General features: G+C 47.1%; 1 pseudogene; it reads left to right on the top strand.

Moving 5' to 3' along the window:
* The first annotated feature begins 5,941 nt into the window (after positions 1 to 5,941).
* Positions 5,942 to 7,987, top strand: LOC149874871 (28S ribosomal RNA; annotated as a pseudogene).
* Positions 7,988 to 18,261: the final 10,274 nt, after the last annotated feature.

Below are 18,261 nucleotides of genomic sequence, written 5' to 3'. Positions count from 1 at the left end.
ACCTGCTGTGTCCCCGCTCCCCTGAAGGTGCCCAAAGACCCCCAGCACAGCTGGAGGCAAGCAGAGCCCATGGTGGGAGGGGGTTAATCCCTGAGTGATGCAGCTGAGTGGAGCTGGGCCAGGTCAAGCCCCACCCAGGCCCCTACTTCACCCATCCCCCCAGGGCACCACGCGACCAGGGCAGAACGAAGAGGTTGCGCAAACAGACATGCTTGTCTGCTCATGCATTAGTTATCACCGAGTTTGCACAGGAGGGTGTGCCGGAGGGCCCGAGACCCTGCCTATGAACCTCCCAGGGTAGACAGTCCCAGCTGTAGCCAGCCTACCAGAGGCATGACATGGATGGGCATGTACTGCACCCCTCAGGTCCCCTTGGGCTCTGCGGCCCCCCACTCTGGCACCTCAGAGACAGCCACCCAGATGGAGCCCATGGTCCTGGGATCCATGCAGATGGGGCCCCTGGCTCTTGGCTGCAGGTGCTTCCTGTCGCTTTTTCAGGCTCTGGGGCCTGGGAGCATGGCTACCTCCCTTTGTGGGGTTTGCTCCCTTTTGGGGTCTCTGGCACGCCAGCTGGAGGAGCTCCAAGCCACAGTAGAGACTGTGTGCCATGAGGGACTGTGAGCAGGAGATCAACTCCTACTGCCAGGCCCTCCACCCCCGGGAGCTGGAGGGTAGACCACAGTCTTCCTCCAGGACAAAGGAGGACTCCAGGACCTCCTGCTCTGTCCAGTCTTTCCAGTGAGGGGCATGGACCAAGATGGTCAAGGGCCCTAAGACCCGCCACACCAAGGCCCCTGCCCTGCCAGAGCTTAGCAACAGGTATACACCTCTTGCTGCTTCAGCAGAGCCTGCTGAGTTGCCAGCTCCTGCAGGCAACACAGACTCAAGTGAAGCTACTGCCCCCACTCTCCACAAGTCAAAACGTAAGGAGTTTGTTGTGGGAGACTCCATCCGAGGGGGACTGAGGGGGCAATCTGTGACCCTGACCCCTTAGCACGGGAAGTCTGCTGCTTCCCAGGGGCTCGTATCCGAGACATTATGGAGAAGATCCCAAAACTCCTTTGGCCCACAGACCACTATCCCATGCTCCTTATTCATGTGGGCACCAATGACATGGCTCGGAGCGCTCCCAACTGGGTCATGGGGTGATACAGGGATTTTGGAGCAGGGCTAAACAGTCTGAGGGCACAGCTGGTGTTCTCATCAATCCTCCCAGTCTTAGGCTATGGGCTTAGGAGGGAGAGGATGATCCACGTAGTCAACCAAAGACTGTGGCACTGGTGTCATCAGGAAGGCTTTGGCTTCTATGACCACAGCCCGCTCTTTGATGAAAGAGGCAGCAAGCTGCTGGGAAGAGATGGCCTCCACCTCTCCTCCCTGGGGAGGAGGTTCTTCTCAGCCGGACTGGCTGACCTGCTCCACCAGGCTTTAAACTAAGCCCATTGGGAGATGGGGGGACTACCACCACTGCTGGCCTGCTGAACAATCCTTGCAAAGCCAGCAGGCCAATGCACTTAAGGGAACCCACCCCTGCCCCAGCCCTGGTACAATCTGTGGGCAAGGAAAGAGCCCCCAAGGGGACACTTACCTGCTTGTTCACAAATGCCATGAGCTTGGGGAACAAGCAGGAGGAGCTTGCCCTCCTGCTTAATGCAAATAATTATGATGTCATAGGGATAATGGAGACCTGGTGGGATTCCACCCATGACTGGACCATGGGTATTGATGGCTATACTCTGTACAGGAGAGATCGTGTAGATAAAAGGGGCAGGAGTGTAGCTCTGTATGTTAAGGAAAGCTACACATCCCTGCAAGCTGATCTTGGTGACCTGGGTGGATGACTGGAGACCCTCTGGGTTAAAATCCATGGTGAACATGGCACAGGGGACACAACAGTGGGAGTCTACTACAGACCTCCCACCCAAAGTCAAGAGCTTCACCAGGAGTTGGCCCAGGAACTGGCTGAGGCCACATGCTCCAGGACCATGGTTGTCATGGGTGACTTCAATTATCCAGACATCTTGTGGGAGGATCACTCAGCAAAATCTGAGTGGTGACAAAGCTTCCTCTCATGCGTGGATAACCTCTACCTGACTCAAGATGTCTATGGGTCAATGAGAGGCAAAGCACTGCTCGACCTGGTACTGGCTACTGGGGATGACCTAACTGATGACCTAGTGATCGATGAGCTGATCACCTTCACCATCTACCATAAAGCTGGCAAGTCAGTCAGCAACACAGAAGTCATTGACTTCAGAAAAGCTGACTTTTCTGCTCAGGAGGCTTGTCAGTGAGGCCCTAAGGGACCATGACCCCAGGAAGAGAGGAGTTCAAGAAGAGTGGTTGCTCCTCAAGGGAGAGATCCTCAATGCACAAGCTAAGTCTATTCCATCTTAGAGGAAAAGAAACAAGAGGACACAGGAGCCCCCCTGGCTCTCCAGGGAGCTAGCAGACCTCCTGAGGCTAAAAAGAAAGGCCTACCAAGTATGGAGGATGGGATTCACCTGCAAGGAAAATTATTCTGCACTGGTCCAGTCCTGCAGGGAGCAAACCAGGAAAGCCAAGGCTACAACTGAACTCCAACTAGCTTCAAGCATCAAGGACAATAAAAAGTCTTTTTTCAGATATGTGGGGAGCCGGAGGAAAAGCAAGGGCCACACTGGACCCCTGCTGAACCAGACAGGGCAACTGACAACTGACGCCCAGAAAAAAGCCAACATATTAAATGGGTTCTTTGCATCAGTCTTTCATCAGTCCCACGGGATGACCATACCTGCTACAGGAGAGGAAGTTCTGGGTGAGGGAGATCGCCTGTCCTCCATTAATGTTGACCTCATGAAGGAACACCTTGAGAGGCTGGATACCTTCAAGTCAGCCAGCCCTGGCAATCTACACTCAAGGGTACTCAAGGAGCTGGTGATCATCATAGCCCAGCCTCTGGCACAGATTTTGGAAAATTCCTGGTGCTCTAGTGTAGTGCCGGAAGACCGGAAGAAGGCCAATATGGTGCCAATCTTCAAGAAAGGGAGGAAAGTCAATCCAGCTGACTATAAGCCCATCAGCCTGACTTCTATCCCAGGGAAGATCTTAGAAAAGTTTATTAAAGAGGCAATCCTTAATGGACTGTCCAACGCCAACACCCTAAGGAATAGCCAGCACGGGTTTCTTGTGGGTAGGTCTTGCTTGATCAATCTCATTTTTTTCTATGACCAGGTGACCTATCACCTGAACAAGGGAGATGACATTCATGTCATATATCTTGACTTCAAAAAAGCCTTCAATTTGGTATCCCATGATCACCTCTTGGCAAAATTGGCCAATTGTGGCCTTAGGTCCACCACAATCCACTGGCTGGAAAATTGGCTCGGTGGTCAGTCCCACACGGTAGTAATTGATGGAATTCAATTGTTATGGTGCCCTGTAACCAGTGGAGTGCCCCAAGGCTCTGTCCTTGGCCCCATATTGTTCAGCATCTTCATTAATGATGTGGACATTGGAGTCACAAGTGGACTGGCCAAGTTCGCCAATGACACCAAACTTTGGGGGAAAGCATCCACACCAGAAGACAGGAGAGCAATCCAGGCTGACCTGGACAGGCTCAGCAGGTGGGCGGACAACAACTTGATGGTGTTTAACGCTGAAAAATGCAAGGTTCTCCACCTTGGGAAGAAAAAACCTGCAGCATCCTTATGGGCTCAGCAGTGCTACGCTGGCTAGCACTACAGAAGAAAGAGACTTGGGGGTCATCATTGACCACAAGATGAACATGAGCTTGCAATGAGATGCTGCGGCTAGTAAAGCGACCAAAATGCTGCCTTGCATCCATAGATGCTTCTCAAGCAAATCCCGGGATGTCATTCTCTCCTTGTACTCGGCCTTGGTGAGGCCGCAGCTGGAGTACTGCGTCCGGTTTTGGGCTCCACAATTCAAAAAGGATGTGGATAACCTTGAAAGAGTCCAGAGAAGAGCCACACACATGATCAGAGGTCAGGAAAACAGACCTTACGATAACAGCCTGAGAGCCATGGGGCTCTTTAGCCTGGAAAAGCTCAGGCTCAGAGGTGATCTGATGGCCACCTATAAGTTTATCAGGGGTGCCAACCAGTATCTGGGGGAAAGTTTGTTCACCAGAGTGGCCCAAGGGATGATGAGGTCGAATGATCATAAACTACTGGAAGACCTTTTCAGGCTGGACATAAGGAAGAATTTCTTTACTGTCCAAGCCCCTAAGGTCTGGAACAGTCTGCCATTGGAGGTGGTTCATGCACCTACATTGAACACCTTCAAAAGCAAATTGGATGCTTATCTTGCTGGGATCCTATGACCCCAGCTGGCTTCCTGCCCTTTGGGCGGGGGGCTGGACTCGATGATTTTCCGAGGTCCCTTCCAGCCCTAATGTCTATGAAATCTATGAAATCATGCCCTGGGACCCAGGATGCAGCCATGTTGTGTTCAATAGCATGGGTCGCCTGTCTGATCCCTGACCCAAACCTGGTGCCCTTGGTGGTGGTCCTCCAATAGCCCAGCCCACTAAGCTCCTTGGGTGCAGACTCAACCAGCAGCTTGGGGAGCTGGGGCTAGAACCTGCCTCAACAGCTATACAGCCCCACCCCCAGCCATGAGACATGGCTGGCCATGCCACTGCCAGCCACGAGCAGCACCAGCTTCTCCCTGGAATGGGGTTTGGGCTAGGCACCTGCCCACCATGACCTGCCATCTGAGGACACCACCTGGAGCTGCATGCTATCACCAAAAGCCAAAACTGAGTAGAGCTACTGGGTATGCCAGTCCCAGCTACATGGAAAGTCCTTAACTTGGGGGACTGCCCTTCTTGCCCCAACCCCTGCCTCTGCCTCTGGTCCCTACCCCTACCCCTCTCCCTGCTCCACCCACCCAAACTCCCCTAGCTCCAGGTTCCTCCAAGCTGCAGCATGCAGGGAGATGGGAGACAGTGCAAAACTTTATTGAGCAGCCTATGCCCTCACAACTAGGTGAGCATGGACCTCTCACACACAGAGGAAAGCAATGATGCTACACGGTGAGTGTAGGAGGGCTATTAGGAAGGCAAAGGTAGAGATCGAACTCAGGCTAGCGTCCAGGATTAAGGACAACAAAAAGTCCTTTTTCAAGTACATTGGGAGCAAGAATAGGGTACCAGGCAATGTAGGGCCCCTGTAAGATGCAAATGCTAAGCCAAACAGAAAGCTGATATTTTAAACAGTTTCTTGGCTCTGTTTTCTTGAACAGGGACTGGGATATCCCAGCTACCAGAGGCAGGACAGTCTTGGGGTTTGCTGTCAGGCCTTCACTCATTGCAGATGTAGTTAAGGATCTTCTGGAAGGGCTAGACATTTTAAAATCTGCAGGTCCAGATGCCCTCCACCCAAGGGTGTTGAGGGAGCTGGCAGGGGTCATCATGGAGCCCTTGGCACAGCTGTATGAGCAGTCATGGTCATCTGGCCAGGTGCCAGGGATTGGAAACTGGCTAATGTGGCCCCAATTTTCAAGAAAAGGAGGAAGGAGGACCCAAGTAACTGTAAGCCTCACCTCGGTGCTCAAGAAGATCTTGGAGAGAATCATCAAGGAGCACATCGCTGGGGGGCCTGCAGGGGAGATCATGCTCAGGGGCAACCAGCATGGGTTCATCAAAGGCGGGTTCTGCCTGACCAACCCCATGTCAAACACAGCCAGTGCATCCCAGGGTTACAAACACAGCCTGTCCTCCCTGAAGGCCATTCTCTACAGCACCCTTCCATCGGGCCTCCTCTGGAGACAATGCACTCACCCACTGTCACAGTGGTAGGACTTTGTGTATGGGTGGGGGGTCCGAGAGGCCGGGCTGGTCCCATCCAGTTCCAGCCTTCTCTGCCACCCCACCTCACAGCCCTCTTCCTCACCCAGGTCTTCCCATCTGATTGTAACCTCAGATCAGACATGGCAACCCACTGAATTTAAGCATATCAGTCAGTGGAGGAAAATAAACTAACCAGGATTCCCTCAGTAACGGTGAGTGAACAAGGAAGAGCCCAGCGCCAAATCCCTGTCCTGCAGCTGGGCACAGGAAATGTGGTGTACAGAAGACCCACTCCCCAGTGCCACTCTTGAGGGGCCCAAGTCATTCTGATTGAGGCACAGCCCATGGATGGTGTAAGGCCAGTAGAGGACCCCAGCATGCTGGGACCAGGTCTTCTCGGAGTTGGGTTCTTTGGAAATGCAGCCCAAAGAGGGTGGTAAACTCCATCTAAGGCTAAATACCAGCACAAGACTGACAGTCTACAAGTACCGTAAGGGAAAGTTGAAAAGAACTTTGAAGAGAGAGTTCAGGAAGGCACGAAACCATTAAGAGGTAAATGGGTGGGGTCTGCACAGTCTGCCCAGAAAATTCAACCTGGTGGGTTTGGTCAGCCAGCCCAGGACAATGGATCTCCCTTGCCCCCGCAGGGTGGGGCAGTTGAGGACCACTGCCCAAATGGCCCCAGCCCCCGTCAGGCATCCATGGTGGTGCACTGTGACTGGCCCTGAGTTGGCTAGGAAGGCCTGGTGGGCAGGTGGCTCACCACTTCACAGTGGCAAGTGTTACAGCCCCCAGGCAGTAGCTCTCCTTGTGGTGGGGGTGGCATGGGGGCCTGCTGGGGGACAGGCCCACTCCTTGGCACAACTGTCAACCGGGGTGGACTGTCCTCAGTGTGCCCTGACCACATCTTGCCACTGGGCGGGGAGGGCCACACTTAGCACCCGGGGTCTGTGGTGATGTTGGCCACCCACCCAACCTGTCTTGAAACATGGATCAGGAAGTCTAACATGTGCACGAGTCAGAGGATCAAACGAAAGCCCATGGCACAATGAAGGTGAGGCCTGGCACACAGTTGCTGAGATGGGATTCTGGGGCCACTGTTTGTGGAGGGCTCACCACTGGCCCGTCTCACCCACCCCATCGGAGACATGAAGCATGAGTGTACATGCTAGGACCTGAAAGATGGTGAACTATGCCTGGGCAGGGTGAAGCCAGAGGGAACTCTGGTGGAGGTCCATAGCAGTCCTGATGTGCAAATCGGTCATCCAATGTAGGTAGAAGGGAAAAAGACTAATTGAACCATCTAGTAGATGGTTCCCAAAGTTTCCCTCAGGATAGCTGGCACTCATCTGTCTCCACAGTTTTACCTGGTAAAGCGAATGATTAGAGGTCTTGGGTCCAAAATGATCTCAACTTATTCTGAAACTTTAAATAGGTAAGAAGCCTGTCTCACAGGCGTGGAGCCAGGTATGGAGTACAAGTGCCTAGTGGGCCACTTTTGGTAAGCAGAACTGGCACTGCAGGATGAACTGAATTCTGGGTTAAGGCGCCTAATGCCAAAGCTCATGAGACCCCAGAAAAGGTGTTGGTTGATATAGACAGCAGGACGGTGGCCATGGAAGTTGGAAGCCACTAAGGAGTGTGTAACAACTCATCTGCCAAATCAACTAGTCTGAAATGGATGGCACTGGAGCATTGGCCCATACCCAACCATCACCAGCAATGAAAGCCATGGTGGCTAGGCTTTTTAGCAGCAGTAGGAGGGCTGCTGTGGTTGGCCTTGAAGCCTAGGGCGTGGGCCTGGGTGGAGCCGCCGCAGGTGCAGATCTTGGTGGTAGTAGCAAATATTCAAACGAGAACTTTGAAGGCCAAAGTAGAGAAGAGTTCCATATGAACAACAGTTGAACATGGGTCAGTCAGTACTAAGAGATAAGCAAGCACCATTCTGAAGGGATGGGCAATGGCCTCCGTTGCCCTCAGCTGACTGAAAGGGAGTTGGGTTCAGATTCCCAAATCTGGAGTGGTGGAGACAGGTTCGATGAGGCATCCAGTGCAGTAACACAACTTATCCCAGAGAAGCCGGAGGCCTTTCTCACCCCAAAGAGATTGCCCATATAGCAGGGCCTGGCGAGTGTGACCACCTTCAGTAGTGTGAGAACTAAGAAGATGCCTGCAGGGAAACAGCTGCATGGTGGTGTCCTTCCACTCCAGGTGCGGCTGGAGCTGCTCCAGGTGGTTCTGGAAGGTGGCCCAGGTCATCCAGAACACCACAAACTGCTCCTCATCATCCTAGGTCTGCTAGATTATGTGTAGCCACCAGTTCTGCCTGGCCCAGCAGGCCCAAAAGTGGCAGGGCTAGAGACCCAGGAGGGTGAGGGTGGCCCCAGTGGTAGCATCCAGCAGTACATGGTTGGTGTCCCTGCCAGGGTGTAGCCAGCTGAATGGGGTCCAGGAGGCAGTTGTGTGACAGCAGAGATTCCAGCCCTGGGATGGTGTAGTGGGGCTGGGCAGGTGGTCACTGCATGTGGAGGAACCAGGAGAAACCAGACAGTCATGAGTCAGCCAGCAGTCAGGGAAGGGAGTTCAGGGAGACAGAAGCAGTAAAAAGAGAGCTGCTGAGTGATGCCCCTGCACTGTGCACACTGTTCCTGGCCAGGGAAGTGGCTGTCCAGGGAGCTGAGAGTGGGGCTGCTTTTTCACAATGGCTGCTGGCTGCTGGCAGAGGCCCATTGCAGGGCTGCAGGAAGTGGCATTAGTTTGGTGCTAAGAGCAGCAGATCTGCTGCCAAGTCTGTGCATGCATAGACTCCTAGCCAGGATTGTTAACTCATAAGCAGGTTACTTGCAAGTAAACTGTTCTCAGATCAACTGCATATGTAGATGTACACATGTAACTCCCTTTCCTGTAGCTCCCTGCCAGTTGCTATGAATACAAGAAAAAATGGAGAAAAACAAATCACTGGATATGTTTAGAGAATGTACTTTTAAAGAGTGGCCTGAAGACTAATCAGGGACTATTGGAATTTCAGATTTGAAGCCATGGTGATTGATGGAGTGATTTTAAAGAGCTGCAAAATTATGATACCAAGAAGAGAATAGAAAGTAATTCTGCAGAAAATTCATGAGGGGCCTGGAGGAAGTGAAAAAATTGAGAAGTTTAAAAAATGGGCTCTCATGGTTCTATATTAGCTGGGAATCAATCAGCACATTCCCAGTGTGGTACAATATTGAGTTCTTTTGTGTCTGACTTACAAACCATTTCAACAAACAGAAACATCAAAGCCACAATTAGTCCCTAAAAAGGCTTACAAGAACCCCTACAGAACAGTGATTTATTTTTCTGGAATTCAAATGATTACTTAATAGTTGCAGATTGTTTTCTTTATATTCAGAAATTTGTACCCAGAACAATATAAAGAGCAAATCTGTGATTCTGGTGTGACAGCCAGCATGAAGGGAATATTTGTTAGATGTTTGATTCTGGCTGACGACTGTAATGATAATGGTCCACAATAAAACACCAAGTTTAAATTGCTCCCACACAAATGGATTTACAGAAGAATTGGTGAAGACAATGAAATATCTGTTGAAAAAAGCCTCTGAAGGTAGAGATGATTTTCATTGAGTTTTATTGGTTTAACCAAAACATCTCTGAAAAATGACTTATCATGAAGCCCAGATGTGCATTGGGAAGAGAATCAGGTTAAATTTACCAATTCATGATAATTTGCTGAAATCTCAGGACAGTGATCCAATAGTCTCTAACTAATGGCAGAAGGAGCTACAGAGAAGTAGAAGCATAAATGTTGTCTTGACAAAAAGACCCAAGACCCATTTTTAAATCCACATGATAGAGTCAAACTGAGAAATCATACCTCCGGTACTTGGGACCCAAAGAGTACCATTGAAAAATAAATAGATCCAAGATCTTATTCAATCCACACCATTTTACATACCATTAATAAAATATTTTCTTTGTTCTTCAGTGACTTATGTTGGCTCATAAATCTGTAAAGAACATTACAGAGGACATTGCCAGGGCAAGTTCTGGTGTCTTTAAATTATCCTGACCAACAGGAAGCTGGCCAGGTAGATGATGCTCCTCTTAGTTTCACAGTGTTCCCAAAGAAAATGCATGCAGTCTCAGAGAAGCTTAGGTCCAGCACACAGGAAAGGCTGCTGAAGAATAGCTACACCGGAGGGGAGGCTAGAAATAGGGCTGTGCAAAACAGCACTATTTTATTTCAACTTCCATTTCACCATTTCAATGGGACAGTGTTTTGTTTTAATTATGTTATGCATGATCTCCACCTCAGCTGCTCCAGATGTCCAAGGTAAAGTGTAAGGCCACTCACAGGCCTGCCTTATGCAACTCCTCCCTCAAGTACTACCTGCATGTCTCATACAGGGACAGCACCACTGTCCTGCTGAAGGTGGTACATGTGGGCACTGGGTAGGATGGGGCCATATTCTCCATGAGCCACCTGAACACTGGCCGCTCAACTAAGAAGAAGGCCATCCACAGCAAGCATCTCCCCAGTTCTTGGGTGATCTCACTGACCCTTTCAATGCACCCTCTTCTGTCCACCTTTCCCCCACTGTTCCAGGGTGGCCTGCTTCTGCTTTGAGGGGACAGGGGCTTTAGACAGAGAGGTGGACTTCTTTTTGGGCATGCTCCCACTAGTGCCAGCCTGAGGAGGAGCAAGGGATGATGCCTCTGGAGATTCATCAGCATCCCTGTAGTGCTAACGTGTTTCATTCCTTTACCCCAGCTGGTTTTGGCTCGGCAGTGCAGGCAGATAGCATATGTGGGATCATCTGCCAGCTCAAAATTATCCCAGACCACATTACCCCCTCACTTCTGGGGTATGGGTGAATGTGCAGATGCTGCCTTTTCCCCCTCCTTGGCAGGCAGAGGCACAGCAACAGGAGGAGCGGTCTCAGTTGAGCCACTTGCCTTCACAACCTCTACTTCAACCTCCTCCGAAGTGCCTTCTGGGGAAGGAGACCTAGCTGTAGGGGAAATTTGAGAGGTATGGAACACAAACTCATATGATTCCTTCTCCTTTCCCAGAATTTCCTTTGCTATGTCACTCAGCTCCTTATCCAGTTCCAGCTCTTCCTCTGGCACTAGAAGGCTTAGGCTGAGAAGTGAAATGGAGGTGAAGGAGACTGTCATGCTGGTGCTGCTCGTTGTTGTCATGGTGGTAGTGTGGGAGGGTGGGGAGTATGGCTGGTGCTCTTGGAGGGGATGCATACTCAGGCACAGGCAGTGTCACTGGCACTGTTAACTTCTCCTTGCTGTCTGTCCAACTAATGGAAGCCTCATGCCTGGTTGTTGTAGGAAAGAGGCTGCATCTCAATTTGGTGGAGGGGGAACTCTCTCTACCCCCTCTTCCACCCCTCCCTGAAGGCTTGCCAGCTGCCTCTACCAGTACGCTTCATGGTGGGTTTCATAGTGCCTTGTCTTTGCCGTGGTGTGCTGGAAAATCTGTGTTTCCTTCTGTAATGTTATCTGATTTATGTAATATATGTAGATGAGATAATTGTATGTATGTGTATTTATGTAATGCATGTGTGTATGTATATATTTATGTAATAAAATAAAAATATATGTGTATGTATGTGTTCCTATATAAATTCTATAATATGAGATGCAATATAATTATGCTGTGCTTCCCTGCACAGTGAATGGAATGCATACTGTGGGAAAAAGCACAGATTTGAGAAGAATCAAACTAGACTAACAAAAACAAAAAGATGATTTTGGGGGAGGAATAAATTAAAAAGAACCAATGAATATGATAATAAAAGGATATAAAAAGCAAAAGGTATTGATGAATCTCACTTGCTAGGCTAGTAAGTAGGAAATGAATGGTAGCCTTTGTTGTCTGATGCTTCTGAGCTGCTGGAAAGACAGCTCAGTAACTAACCCCAAGGCAGAAAGCAGTTCAGTTCAACCAATGCTAATTTTTATGCTGTTTTTCCATCCCTCTCCCAGAGCACTGGGATTGGAAGGGACCTCAAGGAAGGATCATCACTGGCCAGCTACATAGTCAATATCAGAGCACTTCTTCCTCCCTCTACTTACTTTCTGTTTCCCTGAAGGCAAGCCCAACTTCAAAATTTGAAACATTTTGAAACTTTCAAAATGTTTTGACTGCCCTCATTTCATTTTGAGGCTGTTTTGAATCCCTTCATTTCATTTTGATTTGTCTGTTTTGGGCTCAAAATGAGTCAAAACAGCCTCGAAACATAAAAGCTGGCGAAATTTCACACAGCCCTAGCAAGGATGTTGTGGAAGAGCATTTGTATTACTTCGTCTTTGCAAAGCGCAGGATGCTAACAATGCTAGGTCAAGCTAGCTGATGAAGGAAAGGTTACATAGGACTTGCATTCCGATACTTGTAATGTGATTACAAATACTGATATAATTTCTGTGAGGCTGGAAGAACCCTTGACATTTAGGTTTCAAATATTCCTGCTATTAGGAGACAGGGAAATTGTAAATATACTATTTCTTGAAGTGAAATAATATAAGGCAATATAATACAGTCCAGAATGTTAGTAATGTATCTGAACCCTGTGATAATCTCAGCAGAACACTTAGAGACTAGTTATAATGTTAGTAATACAGATTTAGTAATTTTTTTTATTGTGCATTTTTATTGTTTGCCTCCACTGCATGCAGTGATCCTATTCTGTATATTTTTCAATGCACTGTATAAAGCTGCTGTAACAAAAGATGACGCAATAAAAAAATTGAAGCAATAAAGCTTGATTGATTTATTGCTTGGTACAGAGAGGTTGAGAAACCTTATTTTTTTAGTATGTGGCTTAGAAAGCTGAAAGAACAATTTTCCATTTTAATATAGGCAATGGAGAACAACTTATTTTTTGAATAACTAACAAAAATGATGATGTTATATAATAACTGATAGTTCTTCCAGTAACTTAATAGTTCTAATAGATAATACTTGCACTGACCTATTTTATGATGAAGTTTAACCATGATAGTGCTATCGAAACTGTTGGGAAGATTGTGAACTTGCTTGAAAAGCCTGTATCAGATATTCTTATAATTTAAGGGCATGTGAAGATGAACCGGGTCTTAAATTGAAGCCCTCACTGAACTTAGGGTGAAGTAAACCCCAGTGTTGTACATACATCCTGCACTTACCCGCCTCTCTGGCAGCAGGGAGGGGAGGGTGAGCTGCCTGCCACATGGCAGGTAAGTGCACACCTTCCCTATCAAGGTGTGGCAAGGAAAAGAGGGATGGGCAGTTGGCCCAAAAACAAGTGGCTGGGCTGAGATCTAACCAGGACCGGGAAGGCCCCCTGTTATGGGCTACCATCTCTTCTCTGTCTTAACACACACAAGGCATAAAATGTTCTTTGGGTCAATCTGATATTTTTTTAGCAGGCTTTCAGATTTAAAACCCTTTGTCAGGCTGAGAATGGATGGATCTATAGATAGATATTAGTGGTGTTTCATTTAAATCATGGAAACATGGATTTTGAGTTACTTTTTTAATACAAAAATTGAGGATCCCTGCTTATCAGCTCTGCAGTGAAGTCTCTGCATCTGCATGTATGGCCCTATTAGATCACAGTAAACTAATAAGCACCACAATAGGCTAGCACTTGTAAATACAAGTACTATCCTGTGACTGTTATATTTACTGTGCAGCAATACATGTGCAGATGTTGACAAGGATGGTTGGATAAGGCTGCTTCAGTGCAGGGTCTTCTGCTGGCTAGCCCTACACTGAAGCACCCTTGTGCCTGAGCCTGGCCCTCCACAGCATGTTAAGCTGGGTCAGAGCAGCCCTCGGCTTGCAAACTGACTCATACTCCTTACCAGCCAGGGCTGCTCTAACCCAGCTAATTGAGCTGTGGTCCCGGGTGCACATGTACACATGGCACCTTCACATTAATTGCATGTGTAGATGCACCCGCAGAAAGTCAGATGATCTTGTTTTCTGGATCTATTTCTCTGTGAGATGTTTCCAAGTTGTTTAGCTCTCTGCCATGGATGGGTTTGTGTCTTCCCTTGTTTATTATTTATGTATTATGACTGATTGTAAAATGAGACATGTTTTTTCACAAAAAGTGAAGTGATTCTCCTACTGTCAAGGGCAGCTCAGGTGTTCACTACCTGCTGTACTTGATGAGTATCCTGCAAAAATCCAAAATCCATTTAATCAATGGAAATATTGTAATTGACATCCATGGCTTTTGGAACAGACTCCTGGTCATTAAAATAACTTGATATGCACAGAAACAATTGATACTAGCACTTAGGATCTTGTACATTTTTAAACCTTGGCCATCTAGGTCTTACTAACAGTAGGTATGTGAGTGGAGTAGCATCCATAGTTACCATTTTAGTGGGGGTACCAGAATGAAAACCTTTGGGTAACTCATGCTGTGGCTGCACCATCTATATTGAGTGACCCTGCACTACAGCAATAGGAGCTAGAATATTTGGGCACTTCTCCATGGCAGCAGCAACTAAAGTCTTTAAGTCCCTCTGACTCCCCTTCCCTTAACACTCTCTGATACCCCTTCCCTGAGCCTGCCATGTTGCCTGTTTTATGGCATATCTCTACCAAGGGTGTAAAACTTGACAGTTATACATTGGTGCTCTACCTTCACTCTAAAATCTTTTTTTCAATCACTTCTAACTTATTTTCTTGGGGTGAGAACAGACATATAGAGAGGTTCGATCGAGTTAACCTGATTTAAGGTAAGTTGGGATGGAAGTGCAAGCAGGTGGGAGTTTGGGGAATTGAGGGGACAACCAGACTGAGTGGGGGGACTGGTACAGCAGGGTTCACAGGGGATGTTGGGAGATCAGGAGGGCAGGCAGGGTCCACAGGGGGAATTGGGAGATTGGGTAGGGGCAAGTGAGGTCTGTGAGGGGACCAGGGGTAAAACAGGAGTCACAGGGGTGAACAGGGTGGCAAGTGGCTACACAGGGGAGTTAGGGGGATCAGGGAGCAGGTGAGGTGCTTGGGGGGGGGGTTTGGAGACTCTCTCCCCCACCCCCTTGGGACTAGGGATTACTTTAAGCCTCCCCAACCCCCCACCCCAGACAAACAACGCCCCTATACTCCCAGCAAACCAACCCCCCAACCTGCTCATGCCTACTCTCACCTGAACTTGCTTGGCTCCCAGAACTGGTGAACACTAGTAAAACCAGCAGCAGGAGTAACTTGCAGAATGAAGGGGTGGAGACTGCTCCATGAGGGGGAGCATTGTTCATTCAAGGATTTGGGAAAGAGGCCAGGGAGCTAAACATAGTGTGGTGCCAGGGAGGAGGTAAAAAATGTGTAGCTCCTTGGCTGGGGCTGGTGGCTGGGTTTTCCCAGCCCTGAGGCTACACTGGGAACTAATCTAATACATGTGTACCTTGGAGGTTGGGTTAATTTAGATCAGGTCACCTATTTTTACACCAATTTAACTGTCCTGAACTTCTCACTTAGATTAACCTAACTAGTGTAACATCCTCACCTGGGTGAAGTAGGTTAGAACAGGTGGCCATTTTTCATGCAATCTAACCTTTTCCTAACCTCCCTGAAAGTCTGTACTGAGCCTTAATATTTCTCCTTCTTTGCCAAAAACTGGTTAAAAGTAAAATAACATTTTTCCATTAAGGTGTACACTAAAGTGCTTCAGAAACTTTATGATTAATATTACTATTATGATGATGATGATTATTTCCAGGGATCTTGGTTTTCTCTGATAGCAACAACAAAACAATCCCCAGTTTTTAGTTTTTAAAAAGTAACCCATTTTTCCATGATTAAAATGAAACACCACTAATATATATGTGGCATTTCACTTTGATCGTGGAAAAATGTAGATTTGGGTTTACCTTTTTAAAATAAAAAATCAGGGTTTTTTATCAGAGAAACCCAGGATCCCTGATTATTACTATTTTTATAAGTATTATTTTTAATTATAATGACATTGATAGTAATAAAGATTCATAGATTCATAGACACTAGGCCTGGAAGGGACCTTGGAAGATCATCGAGACCAGAACCCCGCCCCAGGGGCTGGAATTTGTATGGATTCTATAGGATCCCAGCAAGATAAATATCCAAAAGTCTCTTGAAGGCATTCAAAGTAGGTGCTTGAACCACCTCTGGTGGCAGTCAATTCCAAACCTTGGGTGCTTGGACAGTAAAGAAGTTCTTTCTTATGTCCAACCTGAAATGGTCATGGAGGAGTTTGTGACTGTTCGATCTTGTCATCACTTGGGGTGCTCTGGTGAACAGATATTCCCCCAGATCCTGGTGAGCACCCCGATAAACTTACAGGTGGCCAACAGATCACTCCTGAGCCTGCACATTTTTAGGTTGAAGAGTCCCATGGCTCTCAGCCTCTTTTCATAAGGCCTATATTCCTGGCCTCTGATCATGCATGTGGCTCTCCTCTGGACTCTCTCAAGCTTCTCCACATTCTTTTTGAATTGTGGAGCCCAAAACTGAACACAGTACTCCAGCTGTGGTCTCACCAAGGCTGAATACAATGGGAGAATGACATTGTAGGATTTACTTGAGAAGCATCTATGGATGCAGGCCAGCTTTTTGCTCACTTTACCCCTAAGTCCCTTTCGTCTGTAGTCCTAACCAGTATAGCACTGCCAAGCCTGTAGGCATGCTGTGGGTTTTTCCTTCCAAGGTGGAGAACCTTATATTTTTCAGTGTTAAAGACCATCAGGTTCTCATCCGCCCAATACCTGAGCCTGTCAATGTCTGCCTGGATCACCCTTATGTCCTCTGGTCTGGATGCTTTAACCCAGAGTTTGGTGTCATCAGTGAACTTGGTCAGTCCACTCCTGACATCAATGTCTCTTTGATAATTTTTTTTCCAGGGATCAGCTCATAGTCACTGTCACCTAACTTCCCTTCAATTGTTATGTCTCTGATTAGGTCACCCTAAGAAGTGCTTTACCTTTCGTCAGCCTGTAGACTTCCTGCGTTAGATAGAGCTCATCAATGCACGAGAGAAAGCTTTGTAACCACTCGGATTTGGCTGAGCATTCTTCCCATGAGATGTCTGGGCAAGTGAAATCTCCCATGACAACCATGGAGCAGGATCGAGCGTCCTCAGCCAACTCCCTGGTGAACTCCTGGTCAAGGTCTTGATCCTGGGTAGAGGGTCTGTAGTGGCCCCCTACTGTAAAGAATTGTTGCTGCATTCTTTAATTTGTTAGCATAGGACGTCATTTGTGACTTCATTTACATAGAGGTTCTCACAAATCTCTTTTAATACTACTACAAAGTATACTATATGTTGCAGAATATAGCAGTTATCATCAGGGATCTTGGTTTTCTCTGATAAAAAAATCCCCAATTTTTGGGTTTAAAAGTGATCCAAAATCCACATTTTTCCATGATTAAAATGAAACGCCACTAATATATAGGTATATTTATAGTCGTGTTTCATTTCAATCACAAAAATTGTGGATTTTGTCATTAAAAACCATTTGTCCTTGTTAAATGTGTTTGATTAATCATCTAAATCATATGTTATTTCTTAATAACTATAGATGAAATGGTTATAAATAAAACATAAATATAAAATTATACAAATCTGTCATTCTTATTTAGAGCTTGAAGATCTAATGAAGGCACATCTATTTAGACACTGAAATTAATAAAAAAATGGTTTCTTGTTTCAGGGTAGTCTGAATAGACAGGTTTAGTGTTCTAATGCATGTTTCCAATGTATTTGGGGTGATTTCCAATTTTTAACCAATGACTGTCTAATACAAAATGTATAAACAGCCAGGGTTGCAAAGACTAGAGACACAAATCCCCATTTTAAATGTGCCAAATATAAGAAATGAGGACATCAAAGCACCACAGACTGCGCACCTATAGAATCTTTTATTATGTTTATTTGTAGGTGGACATGACCACTCTAAAGTAGCAACATTGCCTAATTTCCAGGATTTACTGTGTTTGAAGCAGGAATGACTGGGAAGGGCATGCTTCACCATGGAATTCTGAAGCTTATCATAGAAGCATCATGTACATATATGTCTTAATCATTTTCTTAACTTCTACAGGAGGAGTGGAAGAGGCTGTCACTCAGGCTAGTCTATAGCTTGGTAATTCACCCTCCTGTAATGTTAGAGTCTGAGTTAGACTCTCCTCAGGCTGAAGAGGGCCTGCAACTCAGGTGTCTACTGTCTCATCTAGCCAGTAGGTCAGTGAGCAGAAGTTGGGCAGACCCACCAAAGGCACATTGACTTCTGTGTTGATTCTAACATTGTCAAGTATTTATTAATTATATATATTATTTATTCAAGTAATAAATACATCATTTATTGAAATATTTATATGCTGTCCCTTCCCAACAAAGGGTCAGGGCACTTTACTATAATAAAATAGAATACATTAAAACAGGGGAGTCCCCCCTTGGGTACCTATGAAAACTATTTGTAAATTA

This window comes from Crocodylus siamensis, chromosome 1 (assembly GCF_052110815.1).
Source record: "Crocodylus siamensis isolate JL-2025a chromosome 1, ASM5211081v1, whole genome shotgun sequence".
NCBI classification, from domain to species: Eukaryota; Metazoa; Chordata; order Crocodylia; family Crocodylidae; genus Crocodylus; species Crocodylus siamensis.
Note: the sequence above shows the minus strand (reverse complement) of the source record. Positions and strands in the feature narration are given on the sequence as shown.